This window comes from Miscanthus floridulus, chromosome 6, assembly GCF_019320115.1.
Source record: "Miscanthus floridulus cultivar M001 chromosome 6, ASM1932011v1, whole genome shotgun sequence".
NCBI lineage: Eukaryota > Viridiplantae > Streptophyta > Magnoliopsida > Poales > Poaceae > Miscanthus > Miscanthus floridulus.
Genome location: NC_089585.1, coordinates 49,715,913 through 49,727,000, shown reverse-complemented (window position 1 = coordinate 49,727,000; position 11,088 = coordinate 49,715,913).

The window sequence follows — 11,088 nt, the reverse complement described above, 5'->3', positions numbered from 1 at the left end:
CTGAACTGCTCTATCAAGCTGATCACAAAGCTCCTAGCAAACAGGTTACAGGCTGTAATTCTTCAACTAGTGCATCAAAATCAGTATGGTTTCATTAGATCAAGAACCATCCAGGATTGTCTTGCTTGGTCTTTTGAATACCTTCATCTGTGTCATCACTCAAAAGGAAATTGTGGTTCTAAAATTAGATTTTGAAAAGGCCTTCGATAGAATAGAGCATAAGATAATTTTGGATGTCTTGGCACATAAGGGCTTTGGTATGAAATGGATTTCCTGGACTGAAGCAATTCTTAAGTCTGGTACTTCTGCTGTGTTGTTAAATGAGTACCTGGCAAAACCTTTCACTGCAAAAGAGGTGTGAGGCAAGGGGACCGTCTCTCTCCTCTGCTCTTTGTTTTGGCTGCTGATTTGCTACAGTCCATCTTAAATAAAGCAGCACAGCTTGGTCTTCTTAAGTTGCCAATTCCTGCTCCAAGTCTAGATTTTCCCATCATTCAATATGCAGATGACACACTAATTGTGCTTGAAGCCTCAGCAACCCAGTTCTTTTTCCTTAAAGGTGTTCTCCAATCTTTCAGTGACTCAACGGGGCAGAAAATTAATTTCTCAAAATCAATGATGGTCCCTGTCAACCTGAGCAATGATAAGCTAAGTCATTTAGCTAGAACCTTTGGCTGTCAAACTGGTTCTTTCCCATTTACCTACTTGGGGCTCCCTATTGTGGCAGAACCACCCTAATTATATGGCCCACTTGAACCTGTCATTCTCTTTAAGACCTCTGACTACTGCACACGAGAGCCAGATAACTCAGATAGTCTGTCGGGTGTCCTCGGGGAACCCCGAATCATCCATATTTTATTACTCATATAGGATCAACAATGGAGTTGCCACAACATTACAACATTTAGTACAAAAAAAGTATACACCGGAGTGTGGAAGACTTATAACATTAGTTTACAAAACATGTTTAAGTATAACTTAACTTTAGATCCAAAGGGTGAATAGGACAGCAGAAGCAAATTAGAAGAAGCACCTAAGGTAGAAGAGACATCCAGATCATGTCGAGCCCACCAACATGACCTTGATTAGTAGCACAAGCAGAACCTGTAACAGGGGTTAACAAACCCTGAGTACTTGAGGGTACTCAACAAGACTTACCCGACTAAAAGAAAAGACTCCAAGAGTATCAAGGCTTAAAGGAAGGTCTGAAGCAAGAGTAACTTTTGCAGAAAAGCTTACTACGAGTGAATCCTTATTTTCAATGTTTAAACGGTGTATTAAGTCCATATCAATATCCAGTTTGCACATAATCTAAATCAATCACTTTTTTAAACATCTCAACTCATTTCTTCTCATATCCATAAGTCACCATGTTTCATTGATTAACTACGATGATGGTGCGAGAATCAATTCTTCTATTACCGTAGAGCAAACCCAGCTGGGGATTTGTTGGCCCCTCAATTTGAGAGTCCTTAGTGCTTCCGTATTTGCACCAAGATCACACACAAATATGCACTAATCACAGGGATGGTACATAGATATATTATAAAAGGTTTCGAACTTTATTGATATCTAAAATAAGGTTAACAACAGTGGCCCAAAGGGCATTGTCATAGGCTAGAGAGTTGTCGGAAAACTACGGCCGTGAAACGACATTATTGGTGGTCTCTAAAGCGAGATTATTATACAGCGAAACGACATCCTATTCCACAGGCAACTAGAGCACAGATGAAACCCTAGCCTCGATGTCACATTCCTACGATCGAATCTCCTAACAAGAATCCTATTCCTCGTAGTATGCTTCATCTTCGAAGTCATAGTCTTCTTCTAGGTTGAGGTATGTGAGTTGACAACGGGTGAGTACATACGTACTCGACAAGTCCCAACCATGGGTGGTAATAGAAGTGTAGTGGTGATTATAATTTAAGGGTGGGTCCTAGCGGAGTATCACCATTCCCACTAGTGCCCGGGTTAATCATCAATTAATTACCAGTTTCATTGCACATAAAAGTAAAGCTAATCATAGTATCCCATCCTAGCATTTGCCCATTCCAAGGACGTGGCTATTCGAATAGATTTAATAAAACTCTGCAGAGGTGTATAAATTTCCTCACACGATAGGTGCAACCTCATCCATGATCAGTGGACAAAATAGACCTAACGAGATCCTGTACCCGCTTGGAAAGCTAACCTAGATTTCTATATAATCTCTACCATAGTTTCACAGGGGTTGGAACACAAAACCAGGAAGAGATCAAATCCCCGCAAACATGATGATACCAAATCATCACAAAAAAAACATGGCTTGAACATGGCCAAGAAAACAGTGGCTCAAATGCAGCCTAAAAACTTAACGCTTAACGTGGAAGATCACATAGCATCCACGCCAACCAAACATGGAAGAAAACCTATCCCCCGTGCCGGCTCCTGATCTTCCATTGCCTACACCTGCCTTCTAGTAGAAACTATACTTCTATCTAACGGGGTGTGGGATCAAGCCTACCCATATAGACATGTGGAGCTCATAGAATAATAAGATAACCATTTCTCTTAACTATATCGTATCAACCGAGCTCATTTTCTAGGGTGATAGTCTCATAGTCAAGTTTTAGCATTTTAGGGTTTTAAAGCAAGATGGTAGGGAGGGGAGCTAGGACTTGCCTTCATTGTTGTCACCTTCTGGCACGTCTATGTAATTCGGGTCTTCATCCTCTTGATGATTATTGTCGTCTGTCGGATGTATCGGTCGTATAAGACTACCGCTATCCGCAAAAGAAAAAGGACCCAAGCAAACATAGAACTATATGGTGCCACTAAGTGCATATGATAGGGTTTGATTTTAGATGATTTTTAGAAGTGGTTTCATGCAAATCGGAGTTATGGTTTAAAAGTCATGAATTTTAGAAGTTTATCCTATAGCTGATTAATCTAGGTGTAATTTTATATGTTTTTTCTAGTGCATAAAAATGGGTACAAACTGCATAATTAATTTCCTTATTTCATCTAGTTTATTTACAAATTTTCTAGGAAATTTTCTAAGCTAGGAAAATATATTTATAACACTCTGTGTACACTAGCCGGGTGTACCTAGCGTTTTCTTAAGCGTACCCCGCGCTGTGTGTGTGACAGGTGGGTCCCGTTCTGGCATCAACAACGATGATGGCATCGGCGTTAAGGCCGTGGGCCTGTGTGTTAGTGAGAGAAGGAGGGAGAGAGAGAAGACGGACGGGGACGGTGACGCCGTTCCTTCTAGTCCCACCTATCGGGGACAAAGAAGAGGGGGAGAGGGGGATGGCGACGGTCGACGGTGACTGTGCCAGCGACAAAACAGGGGAGGGGGATCAGGGCTCGCCAGAGCAGCTTATGCGAGCGACGTTGGCCCTCGGGGGAGGTGGTTGAGTTGTGGACGTGGTCCGCTAGGGCAAGCCACAGCCGGTGGTGGGGTCGCCGTCGGCAGCGGGCGCCTGTGGCGGCGGTGGTGGCTTGCCGAGGTGGTTGTGGCAGCGCCATGCTCTAAACTCATCCCTAGTGTCCCTATGCTAACTATCTATCTACGTGTATGTGAAAAGGGACGAGAGGGGGAGTGGAGTGGGGGTGACAGGGTGCTTCAGGGTGGCTTCGCTGACGATGGACGATGGCCATGGTGGCTCAGCGGAGTGAGCTCACGCGAGCAGCGCTACACAGAGGCCTACACTATCTAATACCTAATGCAAAAGAAAAGGGGAGGGCTCAGGGACTCATCGGTCACTCCATTCGCCAGAGACGTAGTGGAGAGGAAGAAAGGAGCAGGCGACGCTAATGGCGCCGACGAACTCCCAAAAGGGGAAAATGAGAAAGGAGGGGAAGGAGGAGGGGAAAGGGGAAGAATAGGGGGAGATGGGGTGTTCCCGTCTATGGCAGGGCTAATGGTGGAGAGGGCGAGGCGAGAGCATCACCGGCCGAGCCTATTTATATGCCGGCTAGGCCAGTGCCCTAGCGGCAAGATATTTCGTGAGGCCATCCTTATCCATCATGTGGCCACGTCGTTGACCTTGTCTGGTCACATTGCCTTGGCTAGGGCTTGCCCATGCGCACACCAGAGTTGCCTTGGTGGCTACTCTGGTGGCTCTGCACGGCGGCGACCATGGATTGTTCGATCGGGAGCTAGAACTTTGAGAATGCGTTATGCGATCTTGGATCAAGTGTCAGTGTCATGCCCAAGAAGGTCTTCGACAAGCTCAACCATTCAATACTCACACCAACATCGATGTGTTTGCATTTAGCCGACCAATCGGTCTGCTACCCTGCAAGAATCATTGAGAATATTCCGGTAAAAATATGAAATTTTTGTGTTCCTGTAGATTTTGTGGTACTTGACATGTAGGAGGACATGAAGACACCACTTATTCTTGGGAGACCCTTACTGAGCACTACAAATGTGCACATTGATGTCGGAGCCAGAGAGATCAAATTCCATATAAACGGAAAGGAAGAGTGGTTCGCTTTCAAGCCAAGACCGGAACAATGCTCCAATTTGGAATGGCATGTGAAGCAAGTATCAAGGTCTCCATCTTCGGGACCGATGGATACACCTAAAGAATGAACCCGAACAGAGAAGTATGTTTCAGTGGACCCTCACCGGGAGGTAACTCGGTAGTTATCCATATTTACTTTTCACATTATATTTTTACTTCGGCATATTTACTTCTTAAAACTTTTATTAGAAAAATGAAATAAACAATTCTCATCATGGCATACTAAAAATTCAAGCCGCATGTAAATAATTTTTACAGAGCGTAAAAACCCCATAAGAAATATTTACTATGGAGGCGTAAAAATATAAAAAAATATCATCATTCATCTTCTCATATTTCATACTTTCACAAAAGTAATTTTGCATTGCATATTTATAAATGTATACGGTAGAAATATAGGCACTGGGACCCACAGACAATTGGGACCCACCACCACCACCTCCATAATCACTTCCATCACCTCCTTTCCCATTCATTTTCACTTTGCACCATCCAGAGCACATTCCCACCGAAAGGAGCACTTCACAGACTTAACCACGAAGCAAAGGAAGCATCAAGAAATGGAGAGGCCATTCGGCCACCTTATGGGGCCGGCCGGCCCCACCACTAGGCCGGGTGGCCTCCCCCTCTCCCCTCTATAAATCCCACTCCTTCCTTGCTGCTCTCGGCCTCCAACACAACACAAAATCAGCTCCTGAACTCGAAATTCTAGTTCAAAATTCCGTAGTTGAATTTCCTTTGGTAGAAGTAGTGTTGGAGAAAGAAAAGAGTGTGAGAAAGTTTGAGTGTGAGAGTAGTGTTAAAATCTTGAGAAAGAGAGAAAGAGGTGCTGCTAAAATTTAAGCAAGAAAAATAGAATTTAAGAGTGGTAGTGTTGTCCAAATCAAGAGCGGAAATTAAAAAGAATTAGGGTGGAAGACATGCCAAAATCTTGATTAGAATATTCACTAGGCAATCTCGGACGACTAATCTCTGGGCGATTAACTTTTGGATGGCTAACCACTAACATTTTTATTTTCCTAATCCCGTTCCACGAGTTGTGTGGTTTTTGTCTATCTTGTAGGAAAATGAGCAAAATCGCCGGCAAGCTCAAGCGGGCGATATCATTCTGTTCAATGAGAAATTCTTCATCTCGAGCAAGCACTGACATAGAGGTTGATCCTCTGTCTCCTGCTATTGGAGCACCGTCCTAATCAGCCCCTGTGGAGAGGAACATTCTTCTACAAGAAAAGCAGCTCAAGCTCCGGAATGATAGGGAGAAGAACATCTACAAGAAGCTGAAGGATCGGGATTTTGTCCTCACCCCTGCCTTTGATCCAGCCCTACTTTAGTCCATAGGTATGGACACCGAATTTGAACTTATTCTCAAGGCTATAGGATGCAAGGATGCATGAGAAATAGATGAGTCAGGGTGCAAGCTTTTGACTATTGAATTTTTATGCACTTTACAAATCACCGACTCAGAAATCTCATTTTGGTTCTTTGCGAAATAATTTTCTTTTCCCTAGAAGAACTTTAGTGAGCTTCTAGGATTTCCTGCTTAGTGCATAATTGATGTAGACTCAGCTATACAAGATTTTGATAGAAATAAGTTTTGGAGGGAGATATCGAAAGAGATTGTTTGCTACCGCCCTCGCACCAATGACATTCACCACCCTACTTTGCGGTTCATGCACAAATGGCTAGCATTTTCTCTTTTTCCTAGAAATGACTTCCGCATAGTAAGGAATAATGAACTTAAACTGCTCTATGCCATGGTTAAAAGAAAGAAGGTTTCACCTGTAAAATTCATGATGGCATAATGGGCAGAAATTCCTAGACTTAAGGGAGATGTTGGGTGACTTCTTTGGTCACCTGCATAGCTAGAAATTTGGGTTTACGAGCAAATGCTTCTATTACATACATTGGCAATCCCTGATGGATTATTGATTATGGCTATTTTAATCATGCACACATGTTAAAAAAGGGCAAGGGTGGGAAAATAGTCATGATGTATATGGACTACATAAATGAATTTCCGTTACTAGACCGGAACCTCGGTCTGTATGTGGTAGATTTATTTGTCTTGATATGCAGAAAATAGAGCAAGCACCTCGTAGGAGTGCCTTTGCAAGGATCACTCACAACCTCGGTACCATGGAGACGACCCCATTCTAGAAGGCCCAGCCTTTACCGGCTACAAAAGATTTGATCAAGCAGGACCTTCCCAGGTGCACCATCCTAGGCATGTAGGTTGGGACTAGCCAGGATCTTCCCGTATGCACCACCCTGAGCATGCTGGGTGGGACCAGCCTTCTCCACATCATTTAGAGAGTTCCTGGCAACAGGGCCCAAATGGGTAATGGTAGGACAATAATTTTTACTACTACCAGTAGTAGTCTTACGAGGAGGTCTCTAGTGGCCACCAGGGAGGACACATGTCCTTCTCTACCCATGGCTACCATGACCATCCCATAGGTTATCATGAGCAGTAGATGTAGTATGCTCGTTTTGACACTAGGCTCACCACCATCGAGGAGAACCAGCAAGAGATCCGGAACACTCCACCAACATTCCTAGTGGCAAGAAGAAGCAGGAGAACGCCTCGTCGCCATCTAGTAACAACAACAATAGGAGAATGACAACTGGAACTACTTGTTTCTCCATCCCCACATTGACCACCCGCCTTGCTGAAGGACCATAGCAGCACCCAGCTTGGGGGAGGAGCTTGTGATAGAACTGCCAAATTTATACAAAATCAAGTACAGCTATCCCTGCTAACACGTTGACACGCGCATACTTTCACTTATATAAACTCGGTAATCCACCGTGTGTCATGGAGGACCTCGGTAAATCAACATAATAACCAAGATCGCATGAGTAAGCAAATACACATCACATACATGGAGTTGCTGCGGAATAATATTACAACTGAGTTCACAAATAATGGTACAAGTTTGGGTTTCAAAACCGATTAGTAAAAACAATATAACTTTCAAATGATTACACTAGTATAAGTTCCAAATACATTGCTAGCATAAATGACTTCCTCTGACAAAAGCATATAGATGAGAAATAAATATGGAGACGCCAAGCCCACCGGTGGTTAACCACTCTCTTCAATAGGCTGGGAACTTCACCTGCAACATGGTGGGATAAACTCTGAGTACTCGAATGTACTCAGCTAGGCTTACCCGACAGGGGAGAAATAAAAAGACTCAAGGATATGCAAGGCTTGTTTAGTGGAGCTGGTTGGATAGCATAGCTTTGCAAAAAGAGCATTACTATCATGAGTCCTTACTTTTAATCTTTTAGTCAAGTTTGAGCATCAAGTTTAGTGAAGCTTATCATGACTAAATTTGCACCTATTCTAGAGCAATCACTTGATTAATAAACATCACAATAGTAACCATATCTAGTTTATCGTATAATCATCATAACCATCATGTTCCATCAAGTATTACTATGATGAAGGGGCTTCGCCAAGTTTCTCACTATCCAGGAGAGACGGCGATTCGAATTTATTGCAACCAGCTAGGCAGTATTCCTAACACAAACCCACACTTCCCCCATCAGGGTCCCATTGGGTCACCTTTGGTACAACTCAGGTACATATTTCACAGGTTTGATCAGCTCCGCACCCTCTGGGACACTACCGGATGCTAGGTCAATCATGACTCTAACCTGCCCTTGGCCTCACACCGGCTCCCCGCACATCCTTACTACCTCTAGTGTGCGCACTTTGATAGAACGAGGCCTAGCCTAAGTTGAGCTACTCGGCTTCATGGTTGGAACAAGTTATCTGGCCAGCTAAGTGAGAGGCATGCGTTCAAAATGACAAGATGGCCTCCAACGATGCGGTCCTTAACCGATACAGATGGAATCACGATAAGTTAGAACACCACCAATATATAAGATTCCACCTGGTCTCCATTTACATGACTTCACGTGGTTCTTTTCCAAGATAGCAAATATAGCCAACCGTGACTAGATATTCACCTAAATCTCACAGGTGACAGGAAATCACCGACTTCTACCGACTAAGCATGGCTAAGCATAGATAGGCTTGTGCATCTAGTAAGGGTACATGTATTTTTATATAGTAGACAAGGTAGGAAATATGCACCAACGGTTTCATCCAACTCCTATCACCTAATGCATCATACCAAAATTATACTCATGTGCATTTATAAAAAGAGAGGGTAGTAGACTTAGAATGCTCCAAGGCTTGCCTAGGATCCAACACTAGGTCAGTGTTTGTTATATGACACTCTCTTGGCGAGCATCTCCCATCTCGACACTTGCTTACTCCTTCCATCTAGATGAATTCGCCAAACTCCATCTTCGGGTTCGGCTCCAACATCATGTCTGTCACATGGTGCATCTAGCGTACCTAGATGAGATGCAACAATGCAAGTGCATGAATGCGAAGAATGGCACTATGAGATGCCTCACATAAAAGTACTCAAGATGAGCATAAGGTTACACCGAACATACATAAGCACTCCACGTTACTTAATTAAACATCACACAACCTATCATGCTAGGATAGCAAGGAAGGCAGCACCAAGCATGACACAAGTTTCACAAGGTTTTAGGTATATTAACTTAACACCATCAAAGGCATGAGCCACACTTAGCAACACAGAAAGCAAAGCAAGGTGAAGCAAACAATTTTAGGTACAAGCACTCATTCTGAACAGCAGCACCATAGTCAGTTATTTTAACCATACCTAGAGTTCTATGCATCCAAAAAGTGTGATCCTAGACTTTCTGGAAAGCTTAGGAAATTGTCTATAACTTTGTTATTCATACAAAAACCTAATTCATAGGTTAACATGATCAAATATGCCAATATTTTAGGTCTGCATAGACAAGGATAGAAAACTGACAGTAACTTCAGATATGCATAACTGGAGTTCTAGACATTCAGCAAACATGATTCTTAACTTTATGGAAATCTTATTAAGTTATCTATAACTTTCTCATTATCATTTTAAGATGATTCTATAGCTAACAAGGTCAAACAACACCAAGAAAGCATCTCTGTCCAGACTTGGAACAAAATCTGTCATTCCACTTTGGACAGCTATAACTTGAGTTCTAGACCATAAAAAAGGGTGTTCTTGGATATTTTGGAAAGATTAACAAAAGCAATACAACTCTTATATTATCACAAATACATGATTCAAAGCTTATCTAAGCCAAACAATGCAATCTTTGAGATCTGCACAGATCTTATGCAAAACCAGACATGGGACTTGTAAAATCTATAACTCTCAGATCTTTTGCCCTAAAGTCATAAAACTTTAGGACCAGGAAGGTAAGGGAGGTATCTACAACTTTTGTATTAACCACATCCACAGAAAACATCATTATCACCACGAAATTAATTGCTTAACCAAAATTGTACATGCAGCCCAAACAGCAGAGGCATACTGCATTCATCTATCATTTAGTTGCTACAAACTAACATATTCTTGACATATATGCTACCCCAAACATTTGGAATCGTATTCAAACAATCATAGCATGTAGGAATAGCTACTAGAAGCATCACATGACAATAAATACATGTATATCCTCACAACATTCATCCTCTACTTTAATAATGCAACATATGTATTATTTTTAGTACTATATGAGAACAACTAGTTTGGGGCTGAGATTTTTATGAGTGGTAGATGTTATCAAAACATGGCTACTGTACAAATTTCATATACTCAGGTTTTATAATTTAATTGCTATGAAAAAGACAAATCTTAATTATTAATAAACATGTGAGAACAAGATAAATCTAAAGATCATTATTTTCTATAAACATATAGCCATATTAGGGTTTCTCAGGCCACATTATCACCATGCAAGGGCAAAGGAACCACATTTCACATTTTTGCATATATAAATTATTTATAAGCCATTTAAAACCATTTAATAAGCATTAAATAAATTAAATCAATAACTCAGTCATAAGGTATCCAATAAGCATGAAATGTTTACACAACACACATATGACATCACTAGCCTACCATAAAAATTTCACAGAAATTGGAGCATCACAACTTTAGATATGAATTTATTCCTAGAAAACCCTAATTAACCTAGATAAAAAACAGCAAAACCCTTGTACTAACACATGTGATATTATGACTCCACTACATAGATCTAGTCACAAGGATTCCAAAACAGCTTCATTTGCTAATTTTGGATTTTTTCTACAATTTACTATGATTTTCCGAAGTTTTAGCCAAATAAAAGCAATAAAGGAAAACACATTTGTACCGAGGCCCCTGAGTTTCCACGAAAACAAATTCTAGCGAAAAGGTCATCCCAGGCACTATTCACTCGAGTCATAGGATTCACAACTGGACCCACCAAAAAGATTCTATTCGCATTTTGGCCCTCCTTCATCTTCATCGAGCAGAGATAGAGGGGGGCGGTCGGGCTCGGGGGCGACACTGGCTGGGAGCTGCCGACTATGGGCGGTGCTAGCTGGAGGGCGGTGGCCTAGCCTACGGGTGGCCTAGGAAGGGGTCAGCCTGGCCAGTGGATGCCTGTGGTGGCCCAGCCATAGAAGCAGTAGCGACGCCGCGGT